This window comes from Ambystoma mexicanum, chromosome 8, assembly GCF_040938575.1.
Source record: "Ambystoma mexicanum isolate Mex_15411 chromosome 8, UKY_AmexF1_1, whole genome shotgun sequence".
Classification (NCBI taxonomy): domain Eukaryota; kingdom Metazoa; phylum Chordata; class Amphibia; order Caudata; family Ambystomatidae; genus Ambystoma; species Ambystoma mexicanum.
Window position 1 is genome coordinate 493,556,621 of NC_090929.1, and position 25,730 is coordinate 493,582,350.

Below are 25,730 nucleotides of genomic sequence, written 5' to 3' on the forward strand. Positions count from 1 at the left end.
GTGCTCTACCTTTTATCCCTGAGGTGAAGGTAAAGGGCTGTCAGGTGTGCGTGATTGTCAATTGCCCGACTCTGCCTGACCTGTGTATTGGGACATGTCTGGTAAACGGCTCTGGTGTTAGTCCGTTGTCTGTTACCGAGTAAGAAAGTGGTTGTGTGGGAAAAGGAGGATGGGTGGGGGGTGGCGGTATAGCTTCTAAATATCCTGCAGGGTAGTATGGGGAAAAAGTGTTCGAGGAAAGGGGATAAAGCGTCTCAACCTTCGGTGTCCCACTTCTACTCCTCGAAGACCCCTCGCCCAGGTGATCCTCCCCCACTGGTCCACCCCCAGGAACTAGATACAGTAGCTATGGCCGTGTCCTCGCCACCTTGGCGACAGATCCACGGGGACAAGTAAGTGAGACACCCAGGGGTTTCTCACAGTACTCCCTTTGGGACTACTAATTTATCTTATTTTTTACATTTGTAAAGCGCCTGAGCCAGAGTGCATCAGGGCACTGTTAAAACCAGTTACATTGGAAGCTTACAAACCAGGGGCAGGAAGCTACCCTATCAATATTAACTATAAAGTCACTTAAGGGAGTGTGCAGGTCCTCTTGCAGAGTAATTTAGGCAAAGAGCAAGGTTTTTAGGGCCTTGCGGAAGAGCCAGTAGGATTCCTCATCCCTCAGGGTGGGGGTAGGGGATTCCCATGGTGTGCAGCCACTGAGAGGAAGCTGGAGCCACCCCCGACTTTATTGGCGGTTGGGTGGATGGAGCGGTGGGCGTGGACAGACCTGACTGGTCTGGTAGATTTCTTTCTTATGAATCTTTGAGATGGGTATAACGAGGCATTGTTAGTAAGGTATTTCTTAGTGATTTAGAGCGTTTTGAAGAGGATTCTTTCCTGGATTGGGAGCCAGTGCACTACTTTACTTGCTGGCGATATGTGATCATTTCTTGGTATGTTGAGGGCTGAGGGTAAGACATTGTTTTGGATCAACTGGAATCTGTTGATGCTTTGTTTAAAGGTACCAGCAAAGAGGACGTTGCAGTAGTCCATTCTCACTCCTATGATTGCTCTGGCAATGGTGAGCCAGCTTGTAGGTGATGTGAGGAAATGTCTTGCAGCATTGATGAGTTTAGCTGTGTAGGCGTAGAAGAGGCGATAGTGTTTACTTGTCTAATAAGGGTGAGGGAGGCATCCAGTTGGAATCGCAGGGTTTTTACTGAAGCAGATAAGAGCGATGTAAATGCCATTAATGGGGAAGGACAAGTATTGGGGATGAAGCTTTTTGAGCATGGATGCAGACCCTGTCCAAGTAGGATCTGTTTTGTCACTGTTCAGGCATAGGCGATTCAAAGCCATCCATGATTGGATTGTAGCGTGTATATTTTGTTGATGGAGAAGGTGTGTCTGTCATACGTGCCTGACAGGGGGAGGAGGATTTGGGTGTTGTCAGCATAGTTGGTGTAAGCTATGCCTAGGGCGTCCAGGGGGCGAAGAGGGGTTTGGTGACAATGTTGTAGAGGTAGGGAGGGAGGGAGAGATGCAGGAACATTGTGGGACCCCACACAGAATGTGCATGGGGGGTGCGCTGGCACTGTCTGAGAACCCTCGCATGGATCTTCCTTCTAGAAAGGAGGTTACCCAGGTCGTGGCCTCTTGGGACAGATTGGCGGCTGCCGAGAGGTAGTGGCATAAGGTTTTGTGATCCACCAGGTCAAAGGCGGCTGACCGGTCCAGGAGGAATACGAGAGCTGGCTTGCCTTCATCTCTGAAGGCGTCTGATTTCTTTTTATATCAAGAAGTGCCGATTCAGTTTCTTGTCCTGTTTGGAAGCCACATTGGCGCATCCCAAGGATGTGGTTGGATTCTAGGAAGGCTTGGATTTGTTCGTAGGCTGCCTTGTCCGGGATTTTGAGTAAGAAAGGGACTGTTTTAATGGGGCGGTAGTTATTAGGTGCTGATGGGTCAAGCAATGTTTTTTTATAATGGGGGGAGAAACTCATGACTTTATTAGGCTTGCTGGGTCTGTGCTGGTTGAGAAGGAGGCATTTATGAATTTGGTAATGAACGGGACTAGAGCTTCCAAGCAGTCTTTGATTATGTTTGGGTGCAGATATCCCCTTAAAGCTTGCTGAGTATGTTGCATGTTTCTGCTTCTGACACTTCCCTGAAGTAGACTGGGTGGGCTGATTGGGTTTTGATAGTAGTGGGAGAGGTGGACAGTGATTCTAGTTCCCGGAGGAGGCAGAAGATTTCTTTGGCATTTGAGCTGGCATTAGTTATTCTAGTGTTGAAGACGGTTGCTTTGGCTGTGATAATGGCTTGTTTGTATTGTTTGCTGATCGTGTTGTTGAGTTGATCAGATAGGTTTTTTTCTCCAGAGGGTCTCTACTTGTCTTTTCTTCTGGCGTAACGCTTGTAACTCTGGGGTAAACCAGAAATTTGTGACCCACTGGTTAGGCCTTCCTCTGAGTTAAGGGGGTCGTCGGGTTTACGGCATTGGCCAGGGTGTTGGAGTAGATGTCAGCTAGAGTCTGTGAGTCAGTTGAGGCTAGGTTTTCGGGTTGGAGTGGGGTGAGGAGAGGAGAGAAGAAGTCTTTGGTTATTTCGCATGTGCAGCGTGAGAGTGAGGGGCAGGGCTGGGGGGCGGCAGTTGTTTCAGGGGTTGGAATGTGAAGATCACAATGTGGTGGTATGACCAGGGGCAAGGTAGTATAGAGGTGGTAGTGATCTGGTTATTTAGATCTGCTATCCAGTCCAGGGTTCTGCCTTTGTTATGGGTTGGGGTTGAGGCCCTTTGAAGGAAGCCGAGGTTGGCGAGGGTGTTCGCTACAACTGCAGTGGGGTTATCAGCTGGGTCGTTAAGGCCTAGATTTAGGTCTCCAAGTATTATAGTTCTGGTGTAGGGTTTGAAGTTGTTTCCTAACATTTGAATGATACCTTCTTCAATGGAGGCAGATTGGCCGGGCGGCTGATAAGAGGATGTGGATGTTAACTGTATCAACTGGTGAGGTGGAGAGTTTGACAGAAAGGTGTTCAAAATGTGCTTGCCTGTCAGTGGCTCAGATGTTAAGAGAGTTTTTGTAGATAGGGCAACACGTCCCCCCCGGAGTCCTCTCTGTCCTGTCTATGTATGGCGAAGCATTCGGGGAGTGCTAGGGATAGGGTGGGGCCTGAGGCTTTATGGAGCCAGGTTTCTGTTATGGCTAGCAGGACTAGGGCCTGGGCGATAAGGTCCTGCATGCCTATGGCATGGGCGGGGAAGGATCTTGCATCCATGAGGGCTCTTTTCAGGGTGAGGGAGTGAGAACTTGTGTGCATGGTGGTTGAAAGGTGGGGAGGGGCTGTGGACTGGATCATGCTGGCATGGAGAGCGGGAAATGAGCTGGTACCGGTGATGTGAGAAGATTTCTGAGGGTATGTTTTTAAGCCACGGTGCATCTTGTGGAGGCTTGGCTGCTGTTTGAGGCTGAAGGGGGTGAGTTGGTTCGTATTTGATCGAGTTAGATGTCGACCAGACAAGGGTGATTGTATCTTTAGAGGAGGGTGGGTTGGGTGTCTGGTGTGATCTGTGCCTATGTGGGTATTTCTAGTATGGGTGGAGGCAGGGCGGCAGTGGGGGCTGGGGCTGGCTAGTCTCGAGCCGAGTCGATTGTTTCTAGTAGAGGTGGGGGGACATCGCAGTTGGGCATGGCGGGTTTAGTGGGCTTATGGAGTTCGCAGCTGGCTGCATTTGTTGCAGGCATTTAGGTGTTTGCATTTTATTTATTTGTTTGTTCACTTGTTAGGTGCTTATACAGGAAGTAAATAGTGTTTCACAGCACCCACAAGGCAACAGGGCTGGGACCAGGGGATGAGATGCAATTAAAATACATAGCAAATATTAAATGCAGTCGAGGGGTGGGGGGGAGGACGAATCTACTATGCCTTGTGAGTGTTCAGAACGTGCAAGTGCAGAAGGGAAGGGGAATGGGATTGGTGCTGGGGTGCTCATAGGGGAGCAACAGGTGAAGTGCAATGAAAGCTTTGTGCGAGCCTCTAGGGTGGAGGGTGAGTCGAGGCAAGTACTGAAGATAGACGGAAGCTTGGGGCGATTCGGTGTGGGAGGTCAGGGCCCCGAGGATGCATAAGGGCCTTGAACACCAAACGATCAACTGAGATTATCAGAGGAGAGGGAAGGAAGAGCCAAAGAGGACAGTCTTGAGGAGTTTCCAGAATTTAAGGAAGTCCTTCTCAAGACGAGGGGGAGGGGGAGGCTGTTCCAAAAAGGGAGCTATCTGAGGAAAGCGATCAACCACCTCTTCTCTGTTTAGCTAAATGCTTTTCATGCAAAGAGTTGGTGCCAGAAGAGCGCAGAGGTCTATAGGGGGAATATTTAGTGAATGAGAGTTGCAGATAATGGTCCCGGCCCCAGACAGCCTTGTGGATGACATAGGAGGATTTAAATTTAATCTGTTCAGCAACTGGGAGCCAGTGAAGACTTTGTAGGGCAGGAGAGATGCAGTCCCTGGGCTTGAGGTCAAGGCTAAGTCTCACTGCCCTACTCTGGATTAGCTGGAGGGGGTCGCAGAGTGGAAGAATGTAGAGTTCCTTTGAGAAGGAAGAGCTGAAAGTGTGACTTCTTGGCAATTTCCTGAGTGTAAGGGGGGGGGGAAGGAGATGGAAAAGTTGAAGGTGACTCCAAGGTTTCTGGCTTCAGAAGAGAGCAGAGGGAGAGCCCATGGAAGGCGGCCAGACTGAAGGGAAGAAGTTGGGCTCAGGGATCCGAGTGGGAAGGATCTCCGTTTTGCTGCCCTAATAGGAAGTGCAAAAGGCCTGGATGGTCGAAAGGCAGTCATGGATGATGGAAGGTGCAAGAGGGTCAGCAGAAAGTTTGAAAAAATGTTGTGTGTTGTCAGCATAACATTGGAAGTTGGGGGTGAAGGAGGAGATGAGATGAGTGCCAGCTGAGTAATGTAGATGTTAAAGAGCCAAGGCGAGAGAATAGAGCCCTGGGGGACACCAAAGGCAGAGAAGGAAGTAGATGAGGAGATGGTGCCCAGGATGACTTGGGAGGAGCGGTCAGTTAGGAAGGAGGTCAGCCAGTCCAGTACCCGCTCCGAGATACCAAGGGTTTCGTGGAGCCTTTGTGTGAGGATGAAGTGGTTGACTGTGTCAAATGCAGAGGAGAGATTCAGAATTAGGAGGACAGCAGGGGAGTTGGAATCCAGGTATGCAAGCAGTTCTTCACAGGTGTTCAGAAGAGCAGTTCCTGTCCCTCTGGATGCACATCATCCAGATTGATGGTCGTGGAGACCACCAACAAGTTCCATGCGAGAGTTGAGTTGGGCGCGGGCCAACTTCTCCAGCAGATTCCTCAGGAAGGGGGTGATTGAGATAGGGCAGTAGTTGGCTGGGCAGGTGGGGTCTGCTGATGTTTTTTAAGGTGGAGCACACCAGGGAGTGCTTGAGGGAGGAGGGGAACGAACCAGTAGCAAAGGAGTGGTTACAGAGATCAGTGAGTGCAGCGGCAAGAGAGCCAATGTCCTGGTTGGTTCTGGATGAGCAAAGGGAAACCTGTTTGGAAGAGACCTTCATAGAGCGGACAACTCTGGTGAGTTCTTCCGGTGAGACAGCGGCGAGGGAGAAGGAGGGTGAGTGGCTATGCGAGACAAGGGCGTTAGGGATGGTTTGGGAGAGTGAGTGATCAGGCTGTTCAGGATGTCCTGAGTTTTGGTGGTGAGGTGAGGGGGGAATGCGTTGCAGAGGGCCTGAGACGGAATCGGGGAGGAGGATCCTGCAGAAGGATTGTCTAGTTTCCTGCAGATTTTCAGCCTTGTTGGATGCAACAGATACCCGTGGCTGAATGTGGGCTCTTTTCATGACACGGATAGTGAATCTGTATTGCCCATGGAGCAGGCGGCAGCCCAGGTTGTCAGAGGGTGAGCCTGAGGTTTGCCACTTCTGTTCTGCAGCTCTACACTTTCTATTCAGGGCTGCAAATTTGGAGTTGTATCCGGTGTTGCGCTTAGAGGCGGGATTCAAGCGGATCCCTGTAACTGGGGCAAGAATGTCAAGGGTGTTGGTAATGGACAGGTGGAAGTTGCTGAGAGCAGTATTGGAGGTAGAGTCTGAGTTGGGAGGGCAAGCGGGGGGGATAAAGGTGGAAGTGAAGGCAGCAGCTGAGACTCGTTTCATCATATGCAGAGGTTGACTTTGGGAGGTGAGGTTGGTTTGGGGTGAGGTAAATGCAAGTGACTGGTAGGTGCCAAGGTCGGAGTGGGGTTAGGCTCTGGATCATCATGTAATCACTGTATGTTGCATTAGTTTTTGCTGAGGCCTTGGTGCCGGGTTTCTGGGGGGCTGTGCGTGGCTTGAAGCTTAGACTTCATTGCCGCTCCGCGATGGCTTGCCGCGGCCCGGTGGCATTAGGTTGCCTTGGTGGGTGTGGGTCGGTGAGACCAGGCGAGTTGTCTGGATCATGGTTGGCATTGGTGAGGCTGTAAGTCAGGTGTGCTGAGCGGGGTGGGGGAGAGGTAAGGTTGATTGGCTTGCGGGAAGAATCGGAGTATGGCTGGCTTTCTCCATGCGCTTTGCACTGAAGGCTGTGTACCTGGGTGAGCTGGCGGCGGGTGTCTTGTGAGGGGACATTGCAGCAAGAAATAGGGTAGGTGAGAGGGGCCTTGGGTTGATCGGGCCATGTAGAGTTATAGTGCATGGGACATTAGTCCCGGGGACAAGTGTAGGATAGTTTACAATGGGCTTACCTCCAGTATTGCTGATGCGAGCTCGGTGGCCATTGCGGGAAGCAGCAGAGAGCTGCAGATCTTGGTCAGCAGCCTTCTGTCTTGGCCTTTTGGTCGAGGCTGACTGTGCCATCTGGCTGTGGGTGGGGGGCTCGGTTTCATTCTGGGCTGGCCAATCAGCACAGAGTGTGCTTCTGGTTTTGGAGGCATCTGTCGATGCTTGCTTCGGGGTTGGCCATCTTCGAAGGGAATTCCTCCTAGTCTGTAATTCATGGAACAAATTGCCATTTGCAACGCTAGGCTTCCGTTGTTACCCAGGCCATTTCTTCCTCCTTTGTCTTCCTCCTTTGTCTGTATAGGTTCTACTAGGTATCGGGCATGCATACGTGCCAACATGTCATTTAGAAGACGAACTAAATGCAGAGTCCTGTTTTTACATTTTGGATTCTGAGACATGTAGGTGTGGATTTACAATGAGAGGAAATCAAAACTACAAGTCCCATGCAAAGGAAACACACAGGATTAAAGGACAACCTCCTGAATGAGATGGGACATGCAGGCACATATGAAAGTCTGACCCTTTAGCTGCTGCTCTCCATAGTTCCTAACATTGTTAGAATTCTAGAAAGGTCCAGGCAATAGGTTGTTGTGGCAGAGAAAAATCTTCGTTTTAAAATCTGTAAGTGTTAAGAAGCATAAAGATTCAAAGAGAAAGGTTGGAAGTAGAAGCCAAAGGCCCCTGGTGCACAGCCACAGAAGGCTGTAGTGGAAATGGTGATGGACTACTTTGGGGAGTCTTTAGTACATTACTTTGTTTTTTATAATTGTATGAATCTGTCACTGACTCTTACCAATCCAGTGGACTTTCATTTTGATCTGCTTGTTGTATTTATTCATTATGGCCCTTTATAGGAGTGCCAATCATCTTACTTGGAACGCGGACTGTATTTGTTGGTATAACCTATTTTCCCTGTGCTCCGTTCTGTGCTCTGCCGCAGCTGCCATTTTACTGCTTCGTGTCTCTCTGGCTTTTGCATCACCTATGCCCTCCCTCCCCTCTTGTCTGCACTCCTTCCATGATCTTCCCCTTTCCACGGGCAACGGCTCGTCTCTCTGGTGTCCTTCTTCCTTGCCCATTCTTGCTCGGCTGGCATGAACAGTTCCGGAATGCACTCTTCCACCCCTCCCCCATCCCCCGCACCCTGTTAGGTAACAATTAGTGCAGTACAACTGGTGAGGACTACACAAGACTTATCTCTTGGTATTAGGTAACCCGCCTTTAAATATAGGCCTGTACTACACAAGTTGGTAGTGTGACTGAGCAGCCAAGCTTATCTTAAGAGGGGTAATGTGAGCTGTAGAGCTGTAAAACAGTAAATACAAGTATCCAATTAAACACTTAAACACTTAATATAATACATTATTTATACACAAAGATATTTAAAGCATTCTTTAAAAAGCGGTAATTGGCTGTACCATTAATCCCAAATTAGGCTTCAATTCATAAAATGAACAATAAAGCATGTTAGTAATTCATTCATATGTTACACATGTTCCAGCACCCGGAGATGGTGTCATTTGAGGTCAGTATAGCATTTATATAGTTTCACCTTTGCAATATTGAGTTTAAGGAAGGAAAGGTTGGGGTTAGATCACAACAGACTGATAGGTTATAAGAACAGTTAGATTCTCCCAAAATGATGCAGGTAGTCTATTATCCCAGCATCAAAGTTTCAACATTTAAAACCTGTAAGGGAACAAGCACTACCAAAGCCAATCGGTTCAGAAGGCGGCCTTTTGGGAGCCGGGAGAGCCAAAGTCAATGGGCAAAGTCCAAGTTCTGATGCTTTTCTTCTTAGAAATATGTTCTTAAATAGTCGGTGTTCAAAAGAGAAATCACAGAAACTCGAGGGGAGTCATCTATAGAAAGCACAAGCTGTAAAGCCAAAGCAGGTAAGTTGAAGTCAACTTAGTGTAGGGTTAAATCGCGCTCCCGAAGATGGGAAGCATCCCAACAAAAGGATGCAATACCCCAAGCACCACAGTACCTTTGAAATGTAGTTGTTCCAATTAGATGCCTTCATGATTCAATGCAGTAGAGCCTTGTTTATGGTCCTTGGTCATGGTGACGAAAGTGAGGCGGGCTCCTGCGGGACTCGGCAGCAATGCATTTCTGACGATTCAGCGGCTGTTTGTGGTTTTGGCACATTTTTTTCTCAGCGCCAAAGCAGAACAAAAAAGCTCCAGTTAGGATTTCCTTGATCCTTTGGTCCTGGACTCTGTTGAGGGGACATTGGATGCAGATTCTATTGCTTCTGTAGAGTCCTCTGGATGCCCACGAAGATCTGACTGGATTCGGACTTCGGATGACAATGCACTCGCAAGTGGTCGAGGTACCCTGGGTATTGGGCTTTTGCAGCCTTGGAAGGTTGAGCAAGTTGGGGGTTGTGCCAAAATAGGTTTTGTTTCAAGGCTAGTTGGTCCCACCAGCCTAAGGGAGGAAGTCGTCCTTTACGGGTCTTCCCTGTTGATTCAAAAACTGGGTCAGCACAGCTGCAGGGCTTCACCGGGCACTTCGCGGTCCAGAAGGGTGCTGCTGGCGTCTTCTGCTTCAGATGTTTTCCTCCAGTAGTCGACTCTGCTCCTAGTCCCAAAAACCTTGCTTTTTATGCAAGTTCCCATTCATTCACAGCACTAGGCTGTCAATCACACAGCAGGGTAGCTGTCCTCCAACACAGCAACCCAACCAATTGGAACTTGTTTCACTCAAGCACACCTAGAGACAAAGGACAGGGACGTTTCGGGGCCCTCCCTCACTTCCTGCCTTTCCAGACATACTGGAGCCTGGGCAGGATTCGGGTATGAAGCCTGCCAAAGGCAAACTACACAAAGCACTCAAACCAGATACAAACAGAGTAAAAGTCCAGAAGAAACTAACAAGAAATGGCAACAAAATAAGAAGGGGGCCATTTTGACAAAAGGGTCACCCTTGGGTGCAGCACTCCAGGTGAGATATCAGCCTGCAGATGCATGTTACTAGGTAGTAAGAAAGAAACCACTGCCACCATCCATTCAAGTGAGCTAGTTCAACAAAATGTTACATGAGGAATGGGTTAAAGGAATTACTATGTAACCACCCAGCACTCCACGTAGGGTGGTGTGTGCTGGACCCATAAAGTTAAGTAAGACAAGGGTCATTTTACTCTTTTTGAAAACAGCAGTTCACCGAAGAAAATGTAGTTAAACATTAAGAGAAGTCCAACTAACCTCTTAGTTGCACTGCACAAAAGGTGTTGTGTGTCAAAATGCAAACGCAGATGCCTATGGAGTTTAGCAGACTCCATAAAACAGTAAGGAACATAGAAAATCATAGTCAGGAAAACACGAGTGAGTGAGAAAAAGGTACCACTCGCTCTGGAGTAAAAATGAAAGCCCTGAGTCCAGAAAAAGAGCTGGTGGTCTCTAAGTTTAAAGGGAATTGGCACAGAAATTAACATTTTGCCCAACACCCCCACCAGCTACTGCCAATGCTCTTCTGAGATTTCGCCAGGGCACAATATGTGCTAGCCTCCAAAATGGCATTGTCTGCGGGATGCACCGTTGAGCTAATGCTCCCCTGCCCCGGTAATGTCCTCGCTTCACTCTGGCTGTTACCTTGGGAAGGCAGGTCATCACCAGACGGTACAGACTGCAGACAATTTTATTTATTGCATTTGTTTTAATAATGAAAATGCCATTATTGCATAATGAGTATTTGGAAAAAGATGCTAGGATAAAATACACAGATTACAAACTGCTCCATAGGAAATGTTGGGGAGTCTACAGCTCCTAATCCACCAGTATTATTATTATTGGGTTTTTGGTACTGTCATTTCACCGCTGCAGTGTTCTCAAAGCCGTGAACCTTGTCCGTGTTAAGAAGCATTCTGTCCCACCCCAGGAGATGGAGGGGCTTGCTATAGGCTGGAAGTCATTGGGTTAACAGGCTCTGCTAATGGAGGCGGACCCGTTAAACCCATTACGCAGAAATACGACCTCCCTGGTCCTGCGAGGGGACCAGGGAGCTAACAACGGGCTGGTCGTAATCGGCCCGTTGTTAGCTCCCTCTCCCATTCCCATTGAGCCCTATGGGGGCTCGGATGGGAATGGGGAAGGTCCGGGCCCGGGTTCCCACAGGGAGGAATTACCGGGCCCTCCAAAATCGGAATGGCCTGCTAATTCCCCATTCTGGGAACCCGGACCGGGTTTTGGTGGCAGCCATGCCGCCAAACCTGTAATGAGGCCCATTGACTGGAGAATTAGTGTGTAATAAAGAGATGATTACCATAGCATGTTTTGGCTGTAAAGGTGTGTTATTTAAAAAAAAAAAAGAGGACGTAAACGATCGAAAAAAAGAAACTGAGTATAGTAAGGTAATGTGAGCATGCAGCCAAGGGCTTCCTCTCTTTGTGCTGCTATCCGGTGTGGAATGTTGGTCCTAGTTCTTTATTGGAAAGTTGTGGATTTGCCTGAAACTTTGCTGGGATTCATAAGTGCCCAGAATGCCCCGTTATCTTGGCAGTGGGCAGATTGGGTCTTGATGGCCCTGGCTTCCCCGGGATGGAGTAAAATGAGAGTGCAAAAGCGCACGTTTGCTTTCTAGGATTCCCATTGCCGTTTATCCCTTCCTATTTTGGACTCCTTGCTGCATGCGACTCCTTTCTAGATGTGAAGATTGTTGATGGAGCAAAGTAGGCACCCAATTGCTCGGGGAAAAAAACGCACCTCCATTCTTTCAGAACTTGTTGGCAGCTGATGTTTTAGTTTCTAGCTGGAGCCAGACTGGGGATCTGTACAGCTATGATGTATTTATTTCTTTTTAATAGGGTAGACTCGTTGTTGGATCAAGGAAGTGCAAAAATAAATATATCATTTAGCCTTCTTTTATAATGCTTATGCCACTCGAGCCGTATTCATAGCATTAAGTGGAAACCGACAAGTGGGACACAGGAATTTACCTAACTCGAAGCTATTTGGCTCCTTCTTGTAGCTTAAAGATCTTAGTAAATTTAACGCACACTACTATCTACTAATACCTAGCGCTACTTTTGACTCCAATGCAACTGGCCCCATACGACTGTGTCAGCTATTTGGAATTCTTACAAATATCCATCTTAACCACATTTCTCATTGCGATGTTGAAAACAGTGCACAATGATGCATTATGACTAACAAGTCATCTTCTGTACTTTTTGTAATTTACAAGCCACAAGTCTCAGTCACGTTTTGATCATACACATTCATTCACACATTCATTCACTTTGCATTCCACTCAGCATAATTTTAAGAACTGCATTAGAAAATATTCCCTTTACATTATTATATCTAGAGTCCTACATACAGTATACACTCAAAACATAATATGCCAATAACTGGAAAAAGTGACCTTGTTTGGCTCCTACATTAACCATAGGTTTAATGCACATTGTATATATTACTAGCTCCTTGTTACCCGGCGAGCACCTTCTCACTGGGTGACATGCTATACTCGGGAGCTCTTTTTAACTCGTGTGCTTTTTACATTTCGGTCCGTAGGCAAGGATTGACCTTAGAAGCAAGAGGTGTATACATGTTTGTTTATATAGTACTTTTATGACCCTAAATCCACTGTGAAGCGTTGGAGTGTAACCGAAGTGAGGCAAGCAGGTTATTTGAGGAGCGGAATCGGGGAGCATATGTTGGTTTCTGGGTTTACCCAACACACTGCATTGATTCTTTGCAAGACCTATGGAACGATGCCCCCAAGGTCTGTTTACTCGTCTCTTCCGTACAGCATATGTCCCTGGAGTTTGCCACCTAAATCGAATTGGTCATACCTGATCAGTTGACGCCTAAGAGTCGACCCTTCGCTATGATTCCAATACAGCTAATCAAATGGGGGCTCACAAGGGAAGAATGTTGCCATAGTTCCCTGACGACTCTCCCGAGGATCTCGTCCGGTCAGGCATTCCTTATTGTACTGCACTCTAGCACCGCAGTACCATTGTCGCTCTCTTGTATCTCCCCCCCCTTTTTTCATTCTCTGAAGCGTCCAAAACGTGCTTCACAAAACCCAAATCAAAGAACGCCTATGAAGGCAGAGCGGGTGACGGATGGCCAAACAGGAGCTGGCAGTGGGACTTACCAGAGGATGGATTAAGTAAAAAAATAAATAAAAATAAAAAGTTTTAAACTAGCAACATGTCTTGTTCAACAAGAGAGACCCCCTTCAAAAAAAGATCTACAGACTTCAGGGCGAATGTTCCTCTGCCCTTTCCCCACTATTCGTTCTCCCAGGCTTCTGGGGCCCCTTTTCCTCTCTATGTATATTGTTCACTGCTAGCATCTGAAACAGCCATTATCACGAGTGAGGAGCATTTGCTTACAACTGCTGTAAATTCTGGGTGACCTGACGTTTTCAGGTTTGTTCGATCGCTCTCCATGGTTCTGAAACAAAACGTCCGGCCTTCTTGTTGCATCTGGGATGCAGTGTGATAGCCTAGCGGTGGCCTGCGTCCTTTCCCTGCCCTCTTGATCCGCTTTCTTCCCAGCGTGCAATGTAACTTGTGGCAGTGCCCAAATGCGGCGTAGAAACACGTTTAACAGCGAGTTCAGATTTTATTAGGCATGCCTTCATGTGGACGTGCGCTAGGCAATGTGCCAGTTTCAGAGTCATTCATATGATTTGGGTTTAGCGTAAAAACAGGGGTCATAGCGCAGGCAACATGGTCCACCCAGGAGTTTTGACAGCTACAGGGACGCCAAGCAAAAAATGACGGACCATTGCTAAATTGCTACTTCTATTGCTGCCCAAACTCCATGAAGTCAAAAGTTCCCGTTCATGGCTGACCACAGTGCTCCTACCCATGGTGGGGGCGGGTAGCACGCCGTAAACCCCCCCCCCCGCCCCTCCAAATAAATTAAACACAAAACCAGTACTTTATGAAAAGGGTCATAACACCAGAATTAGATCTGAATATGTAGTATGATAAGCAGACTATGCACTCCTGTTTTTACCTGAGATTCTTGTGCTGCCTCTACTAACGTGGTCCACTATCTGCAGTCAAGGTCGAGAAGAATCTATAATGTTGGATTATGCAGATTAGCTCCAAGAAGAACACCACCTCAGCCTATGAGGAGTTCTGCTGCAACACTAGTATTACCAACCCCAAAAGTTCCTAGCAGGTCCCAAGAACTTCCAGAAAGCCAGGTCCAGGGGTTTAGTTTTCCGAAGGAGCCACAGTTAAAAACCCACCTACATATGGTTGCTTCTAGCTTTCTGGTCAATAGAACCTGGAAGTTCCCTCTGTTTCGGGGAGCGAGTGCCCTCCTGTTTTGTTGGGCACAGGCTTGCAATAACACCCTAGCACTGTGGAAGGTTTAAAAGCTTTCCCACTGCTTAGCCAAAGAAACGGATCATGTCCATAAAACGTGTTGCATGAAATAATAAGCAAAGGTGCTCTATGCGGTGGCGATTTGACGCAGTATAAAAATGTTTTATCATAACTTGGAAGGGGAGGGAAACCTTTTGCTCATTTGATCGGGATTTGCAAATCTGGCAAATTGGCATTTCTGACATGCAACACCTCACGAATGTTAAAAGGTATGCAGGTATACAAGCTGCCCAGATCACCATTTCTCTTGACGGTCAATCTGTTTTGGAACTGGCCCTTCTCTCTTTACCTACGCCATTGGCTGCACAACCATCTCCACTAGTCACACTGTCTAATTGACACATCCTGTATGGGCATCTCGGGCCAGATTTTCTCATTAAAGAGGACTATGTATTACTATCAAGAGCCTTCAAGAGGGTTGTGGCGCCTATTAAAGGTGTGTGGATTTCATTTAAAAATCTACTTGTCCAAGGGACAAGCCACTTTGGGGTGGGGGCAGAAATCTAATTCCCGCTGTGCAGCCCCAACAACCCCCTACCTTGACCCTTCTGCCACTCACCAGCTTCAGTCTTCAGTCAGCTGGGCTGCAGACTGGGGCTGTTAAGGAAGCGGAGGGGTAGAGGGCCCTGGGGGCCACAGTGAGAAGTGGTCTGCTGTGGTGGACCCCCTACAATTGACAAAGGGAAGGAGAAATATCCGTGTCGGGTGGCTTTCTGCAACGTCTTTTAAATGAGACATTCTGACATGTATCCGAATGCTTGTTCCAAATTATGCTGTGTGCATACTGACTTTAAGGGCCCACTCTCAGGAAGTGGGTTGCATTTCAGATCTGGGTTGGATAGTTTCTGTAGTCACATTCAAGCTATAGCTCTGGTGGGAAGAAGTTGGTCAAGCCATCTTTTTTGTTGGTGACTTTGTTTTATACCAATGTGAAAGGGAGAGACAATGTCAATTTATTAATGTAATGCCTGCATTGTAGTTCTAAATGATTTTAAAAACGTAATGTGAAACACATTTAATTTATTTCTGGTGCGTTATAAGTAAGATTCATCACTCCTTGAATAAAACAAACCCTAAATTAAATAAATATCAGCCATCAGCTTAATGTCATGTATACAAAGCAGGCAGATGCTTTCTGTATTTGGGATGCCTTTCCAAGCGCCTTCACAAAAAAAGGTTGGAGTCTGAGGGCCCATTCTGAAATGTGTATAAGAAACGTCAACCTCATGGGGCAGGGGGTGGGAGGGAAGGAACAAAGCGCACCTAAATATATTGCATTTGTCACAGAATTACAGCATGTAATGTTCCCTTTAAGCCCTTACCTAATATACAGTAGGCAATATCTTTTACTATTTTATCATTGTTTTATTATTTAAAGCACAGACCTAGCTCGAGTGCAGTGGAGCACTGTACAGAGTGTGGGTAGCCGGCATTTGGGCTGGTATTTTTAACAATAGCGCAGTACTGTGAGGTCTATGCGTCGATTGGAATTAGTACTTGGTCACGTTGTTTTGCGAGATTTCCTAAATTTGAGAATTGTGGGGGCATTCCTAGTCGCCACCGAGTTTGAGTTCCAAAGGGGAGGAGGGTGCGTGACAGGAGAAGCATTGTTTGCAGGTCCTCTCTTGCGGACGAGTTGTGCTTCAAGCCGGTTGGTAGATTTGCTGCGTGAGGAGCGTGTGCCACCAGATAATGTGGAGCTTAGTCACCGGGCACACTGGTGTGCTACTCGTGACTGCTTTGTAGATGATACATGCAGTCCTGAACAGTACCCTGGCTTGGAGTGGAAGCCAATGTAGTTCAGAGGATGGGGGTAATTTGGCGACATTTCCGTGCTGCAGCGTCGTGAGCTGATTTTATGGGAAGCCAACTGAGAAGCTGTGAGCCCTCTCAGGAGAGCATTTCCCCCATCGATTTACGCTACTGCTGCAGCTGAATAAAGGGTACGATTCCTCGAAGGGTAGAGATTCTGAGCCAGACTATTTGGGCCTTATTGGCTATGTTTTTCTGGAAGGACAGGCTGCTGTTAGTGGTGAAGCCTAAGGATTTTGCTGAGTCTGAGTTGTGGATGAAATCCTTCTAGACGCCTATCACTGAGCCATTGTTGGACAAGTTTGCAGAATCACTGTTGGGCCTATTTGCTGTATCTAAAATGTTAAATGTATCCTATTCGCTTACTCTGCTTGTGCAGACCGTTATCGTCTCAGAAAATGAAGGGCTTCGAGCGACTGTTGTTTTTCCCTTTGTTCCCATCCTCCTTGAGCGCTTTGAAACCCTTCCTGTGCATAGGTGCTTTATAAATAAACATTACCATACCAAGTTGTTTTTTAGCGAGCGGACCGATAAGTGCGAATTCAGGCTTGCATGGGTTTTGTTTGAGGTGGGCTGTCGACATTCAGTAATGGATGATGGCTAGGTAATCGCAGAGACAAACGATGTCCTGCGCACTCTTTACTCTCATGTATAACTGGGTATCGTCTGTGTATTGGCGCATGGCTATATTCGGATCTTTGAGGAGAGTGATGTGATGAATCCTGCGTAGTCCTCACAAAAACCCTACTTAAAGTCTCCTCTCATGTGGCCAGGGAAAGGCATACGCTTCCTAATCCTGGGCGTGACATTAGCCGGGAGGATCACCTGGGAGGAGAAGGACCCCAAAGGAACAGGAGGACTTCGTAGGATGAGACACAGTATTTGCCTTTCTCTAGGAAGGGACTATCATTGATACCGGAAATGCAATGTCTTGTCAAAGAGAGCTTTTATTCCCACAAACTGTCGGAATGTGGGTGATAACAGTTATAACCCGTCACGTATTATGAATAAGGAAAAACCCTTCTACAGTCACTGACGGTTATAGAAATGAAGGCGCCTGTGAGACCCAGGGAAGTAATGAAGAGGAGTCTTTAAATGTTACCAATTTAAACCCTGGAAAGCCTGAGGCTTCTGTAAAGCCAAATAATTCACTGAATCCTCATGGAATCCCTTTGAGGAATATTTGAGGAGAGAAGTGAACTTGGTGATAATTTCATTGAGCAAACTGTTGTGGACTTCATGTCCCACAATTCCCAAAATACTGGGACGAAGAGGAGGACAGCAGAGGTACAAGACTTCAAGTTGCAGCCTATTGGGAATAATGACCCACGCCTGAGGGAGACTGGGAGGTATAAAAGGCCCCCTGAGGTGCAGGTCATTAAGAAGAAGAGCAGTAGTATAAGGTGGAGGTGTTTTGAGCCCTACACGTGGCAGTAGAAGTTGAAGAGCCAAGGCGCCGGGATCATTGTACTGTGGCAAACCAATGCTACTCCTGAGAGGGTCTCTTATGCTCGATTACAGCTGCATATGTCGCACAGCGGAAAGAGCACCATTTAGCAGTTTTCCCCTCTGTCAGATGAGCACCAGATAGCTGTTGCATTCAGGAGAGCTCTGAAATTGACAGAAGCAGGCTGTGGGAAGCCGCAAAGAAGATGTTGCCGGGCCGCGTAGGGAGACCGAAACAGGAGACCTGGAGGCAGCTAGGCGGACGGATGTGCACACCAGACCCGGTGAGTTCACCATTACATTGTGACCCCCGAGTGCTCCATAGCCGCCCTCTGGCCAAGTCTATGGATCGGGACCTCTGGAAAGAGGTAAACAAAGTTACGTTATAGAAGGGAAAGAACTTGTAAAGCATCATAATGATGCTGTTGCATACCAAGCTGATTTAAAGGGGAGGAGAAGGCAGAATAAGAACTTAATAATCAAACCAGAGGCGTGTGATTATAACATAGTTGGTTATATTGAAAGCCAACAACAAGAAAGTGCAATAAAAGAGAAGAAATTACAAGCCACTATTACCAAAGCCAAAAAAGAAACATACCAAGGCCATTTATAAACAACCAGTATTGCCCAAGCCAAGAGAAGGCAACTGGGAATTTCAGGTCTTTGTAAAGACTTTTGCCTATACTTAAAAGAAGTCATAAGAGGAGATGGCTTAATCATCCATTGTGAAAGCCAAGGAAAGCGAGAAAGTGAAACAGAATCCTAATCAGTGTTTGGTGCAGAAGGGGAAAACAAGTGGCAGGAAGGCTGCCCTTATGATGGAAGATATTCAGGAGGAGTGTAGCTTAACCTGAATTGCGTTGGACAATCACAAGGGTGTAGCAAAGAGCACCAGCGTGTTAAGTGTTCTCCCAGAAGTAATATTTGACTTTGAAGTTGTGCAGCAGAAGTAAGGAAACAAGAGTGGCAGGGGGGCTGCCTTTCTCATGAGTATTCTGGAGGACTGAATCACAGCCTGTATTGCATGTGGCAATCGCATACATGTAAACAGCACCAGTGTGGTTCTTGTTTCCCCTGAAGAAATTATTAAACTTGATGTTATGAAGCAAGAGAGATTGCTAATTTGTTGAAAGCTGACCATTGCCACATACGTACTTGTAGTTAGTAGTTTGTTCTGGCCTGGCAGGAGAGTACACCAGGTCAGAACACTTTCTAACAATTTGTGCTGCTCCTGGCAAGAGAGTACACCATAGCAGAGAACATAGTAGTAATAGGCCTGGCAAGGGAGAATACCAGGTGGAAGGTGTTGAAGTACTTTGCTGTGGTTAAGCCTTGAAGAAGCAGTTGAAGAATCACTAAAGTGTTTTGTGGATCAATGCAGAATCATCCTGACCTATTATCACTAAAACAAATGTATGAACTGCTGCAGAATTATTTAATATTGTCAAACAATTGGTTTTGTGAACTGGTGCAGAAATATCCAGAAATACATTTTTGTTGAAAATAATGAACGGAAATATTCTTTGTTGATGAAAAGAAGTTGTTTCAAGATCTTGGTTACAAGTGAAAAAGGAGAACTTTGTGGAACACTTGTGAACTATTGGTTGAATTCAAGTTGGAACTTTTGTGTCATCAAGTTGGAATACAAAGCGAACTGAAGTGGGGGTTTTTGTTATGAGACAGGATTTCTTTATCCTTTTGGAACAGTTAAACAAAATCCTGCTTGAATCTGGGGGAAGGGGAATTCACCCAGATTATAAGGAGAAACCGTTATTATGGTACGAACAGAAATGTTATATTTGTTTCTTTTGAATTGCCATATTACCTTGTTGAGTTGGTGTACGTAGCAGTGTGAGGGACAGAAACCTTTTATTAGTGTTTTCTTTAGTTTATATTAGACCGGGAAATCCTTGTAAGGGTAGCCATAGTGAGGCGTTTATCCGACTTTTTGAGGTAATATGGCATCTCTTGTAAAAGTTGTCTGCCTCACAGTTATGACCCCTCACAGTGCCCAGAGGCTCCATGGGTTAAAAAGGATTGGTGAGAGGATGGACCCTTGGGGGACTCTGCAGGAGATTTGGGGTCTGTTTGAACGCAACAAGTTCATCTGGACAGTCTGGTGTCTAAGCGGTGAACAGGACAGCGAGGACCCTAGCGAGTGTGGATGGGCTGTGGAGGGAGGAGACACATGGTGATTTTTTTTTTTTGGTGAGTAGCAATAGTAGCGATTAGTTTGTAGGTGAAATGCAGGATAGTGGGTCATGCCCTTTGCCCCATCAGGCCCAAAACTGGCACAAACAGATGAGGTCCTTGTCTTTGCACATCCTTTTCTGAGGATGCTGGTGATGAGGATGAATAAGGAGGACTGATTTAAATGGTTGTATACAAATTGTTCGTATTACAACTGTTTGAATGACAATTGACCTTTTCACAATTGACCGAATTGTGAAGGTCAGTTGTGACATATATGCGGGGGGAAACCCCCCCGCAACCCCGCACCCAACCCAAACCCGCCCAAAACCCTATATATATATATATATCAATTGTGACCCTTTAAATTCGGTCAATTGTTCATTCGAACAATTGTAAGCAATCAATTTGGGTAATACCATTTAAATAGGTGGTGGGCGCAGCAACTGAGTGGAAGGGCCTGGTCACGTGAGCTGCAGCTTACTAAATGCTGTTTGCTTGGAGCTCCTACAGAGCTTATGTTTTTAAAGAATTTTATATTATTCTGTCTGTTAATGCGACTTTCAAAATATTCTTGGACTCTGTATTGCCATCGGGGCCCTTATTCAATGCTAACTTACTGCTTGCCAACTTAAATAACTCTGCAAATTGAAATCTTGGTCTATTGAGTGCAAATCATTATTTTTTTATGAATTCCGAGCAAATTCAATTTGGCTTGTTAGATAACCCTAAACTGAAATAATGTGCGCCAATATGGAATTGCAATGTGGACGAATGTCTAATCTGGAAAAATATCTTGCAATCAACCTTTTCCATCTACTATAAGCATGTTTATATAAGGAAATCCACCCCATAAAGCATTTTGGCAACATTTTTAGTCCTCTGCTTTCTTCAATGCAACCATGTTTTTTGAACCAGGCCTATGCTCGCACATACAGCCATACAGCACTCTTGGTTGACTGGTGTAAATTGGGGTTCCATTTTCTCAGAGCACCAAGTTTGATCCCTAAATACAATTGATCTCAGGCTGCCTGTACCTTGCTGCATATTTCTGTGCCATCCTTGCATTTTCTGTTTACGTTAATGAGTAGTCGCTACTTTTGTTATACCCAAATTTAACTTTCCTATCGCAGTATACTGAGGGATCACTGGGCACCCATCTCAACTGCATATTCCGGATGAAGTAAAATATCGCTCCCCGAAAACCAGAGGGAAAGGACAACTTTCTTTGAGATAGGATGCTAGATCTGAAGTGTATGGTAGAACTAGTATAGGGGATAAATGCACTCTTAAGGGCATCTAGGTTTGGGGTTTTCTTAATGTAATAATGAACCTGTACCCATAGCCAATACTGTAATTCATTTATTTGCCAAAGAAGTGGAGCAGGAATACCTCAAGCCCATAATTTTACCCATGAAGTGGTCCTTTCCGTGCATGTAATCGAAGGAAGTAGAGAAATCTTTCAAATTGCAATACATCTCGCTTTCTTGTTCTTAGAATGGGTTACACTAGACAATTATTCAAAGTAGATTGTTTTGTTTGGGATTCTCTTTTAATTTGAGGGGGGATTAGGCTATTCATTGTGAACTCGTCTTTAAGGTGGACAGCTTAGGTGCTTTGCAAACTGTTCCCCTGATAAATCTGGAATGTGATAATTCCATGGTTTCCTGCATTTGATAGAAAGTATTTTGTATGGAATTTGAATTATTCTCCCAGTGGGGCACCATTGAGCAGAGTCGCAGCATATAGCACTCAAGGGAGCATTGTAGAACTGTGATGGAATGCCATCTGCAAGAGTTAAATAGCTGAAGCATTTTTGATTTCATCAGTGAAATGATGCTGGTAATTCTATCACCCCAAACCCCTTTCATAATCTTCCATGCCAAAAACATGGTGCAGTCATGAATATTTCCTTTCAGACATCTCCAGTAACTGCCATGCAGGACAGGTACAAAGGTCACATGTGTATTTCTGAGCAGCTGCTGGGAAACAAAGTTCCAACGGGCAGAGGTATCTTTTTAATAGTATGTACCTCAGTTTCCAAACATAATTGTGCACCAAGCCTCCTGGTGGCATGATAAACTATAATATAATAGCCATCTATAGTTATGACATGGTGGCTACTGTGGTTACATCCGCCTCACGGAAACGTCTAACTATCCCGAAGCTTATCAGTTTATCCCTAGGTAGCGCTGATGTGCTGCTTATCTAGGTAACGGGAAAGGGAAGTGATTAGCCCTAGTCTCTAAATCTCCCCCTACGTAATACAAATCTTCAGCAATACCTTGTGTTTTGTGCTAGTACAGATCCTGAAGAAAGCGGTTCCAAATACACCTAATCCGCTGAAACCGGTCGACCAACTCTTGGGATGTCCACATAATTATTGGTTGCCAAAATATGAAAACATATTTTTCATGTGTCACGGAGATATCTGTGCTTTACCAGACACATATGAGGGAGCAATAAAAGCAGACAGAACTCCTCCAGTGTCATCAGTCTTCTCATTTTGGTGAAGGCTTTTTATATTTGTTGTGCTCAATATATTTACAGATGAGGTACAGTTGACCAAAATGGGCAAAACATGGATTCATTAAATGAGATTGAGAGACTTGGCCTAATCTCTTCTCTGTCCCTTTACCTAGATAAGCAGCACATTAGCTCTACCTGGGGATAGATGGATAACCTTACAGATAGTTGGATGTTTTCATGAGGGAGATGTAGCAACCTTTACAAGCCATTTGAGAAAGTAATTAATGGAATCTAAAAACAATTTTGTGTTAAAGGTTATACAACCACAGAATGTGGATGTCCGTGTCAGTTTAGGTGATTTACTCGTGACAGGGCTGCATATCTGTTTACTGTTTGGCTTGGGTGTACCCACAATAAGCCTGTGGGACCCTGCCCAGGAATCCACCTCTTTGAATTCTCGTCAGGAAGCTAGACCACTTCATCTAGGGCACATGAACACTCCCGGGGAAGTACCCTGGGAACCAATATTTCAAACACAGTCCTGAAATGACATTGGCCCTATCATGCAAGTGCGCTGATTAATGAAGTTCTTTTGAAATAGGCAAACCGAGGACTGGGTGTAGTTAGAGTAGCCCAGGGGAGAGGTTTAGTCCAGAGATGGGTTCCACCACTTTGGATTTTTCTAGGGCTCTGTGAAGAATCCTGCAGATCCCTCACTGAAAACCTGCCTAAGGCCGCCTCCCAGGTGGCCAGGGGAAGATGGACCCTTCATGATCCCAACCCTGGGGGTGGTGTACTGCGGGTTGATCACCTGGGAGGAGACGGGGTCCAGAATGGTGAGCTTATTCTGTGGGATGAGACCTAGTAGTTTTCCTCTGACAGGAAGATTCTTCCAACTGTACCTAAAGAGGTTATGGCTTATTGTCAATTTAATATCTCAACCTCATATGAGATCTAAGGTGGTGAACCCTATGGTTAGAAAATTGGAACAAACTATACCAAAAGAAAGATCCTTTTTGATATCCCAGACCAAACACTGTACCCAAGGGTACAAGGCAAAGGATTATGGAAATGTCTTCACTAAACCATCTTCCTCTGTGATAGCTAATTCGTACAGCCCCTCTGTTAACCTTAAGGGAATTACATCTACTCTTCTAAATAATGCAGAAGTTGAAAAACCTAACTTTAGTGGAAGAAACTATAGGTCCCGGAATACTAGAGGTACTGAGATGAAGAAGATGGCTGAAGAGGCAGCATTTAAGCCTAGTAGCCATTGTAGTAGTCGTGCAGTTAAGGCTAATAGCCCACACCTGAAGACAGTTGTTAAACCTGTGAGGCATAAAAGGTCCCAGCAGGAAAGGAGGAATAGATGGAGCTGGAACGAGTGCTGGAAGGCTGGCTGTAGTAGCAGTAGTAGAGGAGAAGCACACGGCTGGCAAATCACAAGAAAGTGGAAGAATAGAAGGGATGCCGGAGGGTGGAGACAGTGGATTTCACCTGCAAGCTCTGAGAGAGTCCTTTTCTTCCAAACTCTTAACTGCAGAGGCTGAGCAAGGGAGGGCGTGCAGGAGGCTGCGTTTTCCCCATGTGAGCCTTGTTGCTCTAATTGCAGAGACGTGGAAGTGCAGGAGACCAAGGCCAGAAGCAGAAGGCAAGCTGAGAGTTTCAGGAGGAAAAGGCACTACCAAATCAAGTGGCTGGACCGGAGACACATGTGCTGGAGAAGGGTGTGGGTCCCCAGCGAGCCAGAAGTAGCAGAGGAAGTCTGAAAAGCAGTGCAACCTGCAAAACCAATGTTAATGAAGCCGGTGAGTGAAGCACAGCATTCAAATATACTGCATGAGCCTTGCCGGTAACTGTAGCCAACTCCTAACTGACTTGCGTATTATCTAATGCGAGTAAAAGCTGTTTGATATATCGGAAGTCTTACTAACAATTGAATTGTAGAAGCCGTGCGTAACGTGAAGGTCCATACTTGCGCGAGAAGCTAAAGTGCTTGAAACCCATTGTTGATGTATTTAAAGACTGTTGCTGTATAACTGAGTGGTCGCGTGTCCCTAATTAACAAAAGGGAATGCTTCCTAAAACATTACCGAATACCTAACATTGACTATATATGTGAAAACTACATCAAAAGGAGGTCGGATGTGCCCAATTGTCATTCCCAAAGGAAGTCAGAACCTCATTCTTTACCATTACACGGTAATACACTTCTTTATTCAAATTTAAACCTTAAAATCTACATGAAAGAGAGGTTGCGTGTGCCTAATTGTGTTTTCACTTGAACGACTGATCTCTCTACTATATCCAAAAGTAAAATTTGTTTTATTTTCAAGTAAAGAGCCAAAAAGTATTGGAGAAGAACAAGCATTGCTCAAGCCAAGAGGCATCCCCTTTTCATAGTGAAACCAGTCTTGCCAAGAGATAAAAAGCCATATAAGTACAATGGGCCTCATTACGACCCTGGCGGTAAGGGGTTAACGCCAGCGTTAGCTGCGCCGACCCCTTACCGCCAATTACGAGGTCCCCTAGCGCCATGGTGCTTTTAACACCTGCTTTTAGCAGGTGTTAAAATCCATGGCGCTAAGGGACCATGGAGTTAATTACGCCACCGTAATTTACGGTGGCGTAATTAACGCCTTCCCCACTCCCATTATGCCCTATGGGGCACAAATGGGAATGGGGAAGGGTAAATGGGGATTGGGGACTTACCGCCCCGCCAAGGTCGGAATGGGGCGGTAAGTCCGCCAACCACCATGGCGTAAACGTAGTTTACGCCATGGTGGTAAAGTCACGGCCCAGGCGGTAACTTACCGCCTGGGTCGTAATGAGGCCCAACGTGAAGTTATTAATAGTCAAGTGGCTTATAACACCATTGTTACCTGAAGCTGAGAGAGTGGCACTTAAGCTTCTGGGTAATTATTTGGGCTGATAAATGGCAGAAAGGTGGGAGCAAAGCTGGGGAAGGAGAACCAATGCATGTGAAGAATACTGTGAAATGAAATACAACCTGTGGTGCGAAAGACTGCTGGAGCTAGAAAGGATAAAGTCTTATGGGAAAAAGCAGGTTGTTCTTTTGGTAGTGACAGACGGAAGAGGCAAAGAGACTGCTCAGTTTAAGGTCGTCATTAAAAGGAAGAGTGCCTTGCCTACCTGAAGAGGTTGAAGTCTTGTCAAAATCTACCTAATAATTCAACAATACTGAGCAGTAGTAGTAAGTTGTCAGCAGATATCACATTGAAGTAGTTTGAAACATTAAGGTACTATGGGACAAAGGACTGTTCTCATAGTACAAACAGTAGAAGTGTGATTGTTGAAAATAGAAGAAGCAGCACAGAGAAAGCATCCTGACAGATGTACTAAATGTAAAGTTGTAACTGAAGAAGTCGTAAAGAATTGTGTAATATTGACATTGGGGAATGTTACACTTTAATTTGAACAGTGACCCATTCTATTGAAGAGACAATTTATCAGCAAAACCAGGATTTCCGTTGGCACTATTTCTTTTTCTGGATTTTGGAAGGGGATCTTTTCACCCAGGAACAGTTGTTAACAGTGGATTTTTGTTTGAACTTTTTCTTTGACTTTGAACTTGCAAGAGCTGGTTCAAAACCTTGCTTTTGCTGAAAATTTGGAGTTAACTTTGAATCCTGGGGAAGGGATCTTCCCCAGGACAGGAGAAGGCCAT

At 45.9% G+C, this 25,730-nt stretch overlaps 1 protein-coding gene across 4 annotated transcripts in view; it reads left to right on the forward strand.

Annotated features, from left to right (window-relative positions):
* MIB2 (MIB E3 ubiquitin protein ligase 2) overlaps positions 1-25,730 on the forward strand; it is a 725,636-nt gene that overhangs the window by 127,656 nt on the left and 572,250 nt on the right. For 2 of the 4 annotated variants that reach the window (XM_069610141.1, XM_069610144.1), the window contains exon 2: positions 23,655-23,850. The exons of the other annotated variants lie outside the window; for them this stretch is intronic. The gene's annotated coding sequence lies outside the window, so the exon portion shown is untranslated. The remainder of the gene's footprint in view (positions 1-23,654; positions 23,851-25,730) is intronic. 4 annotated transcript variants of the gene reach the window in all.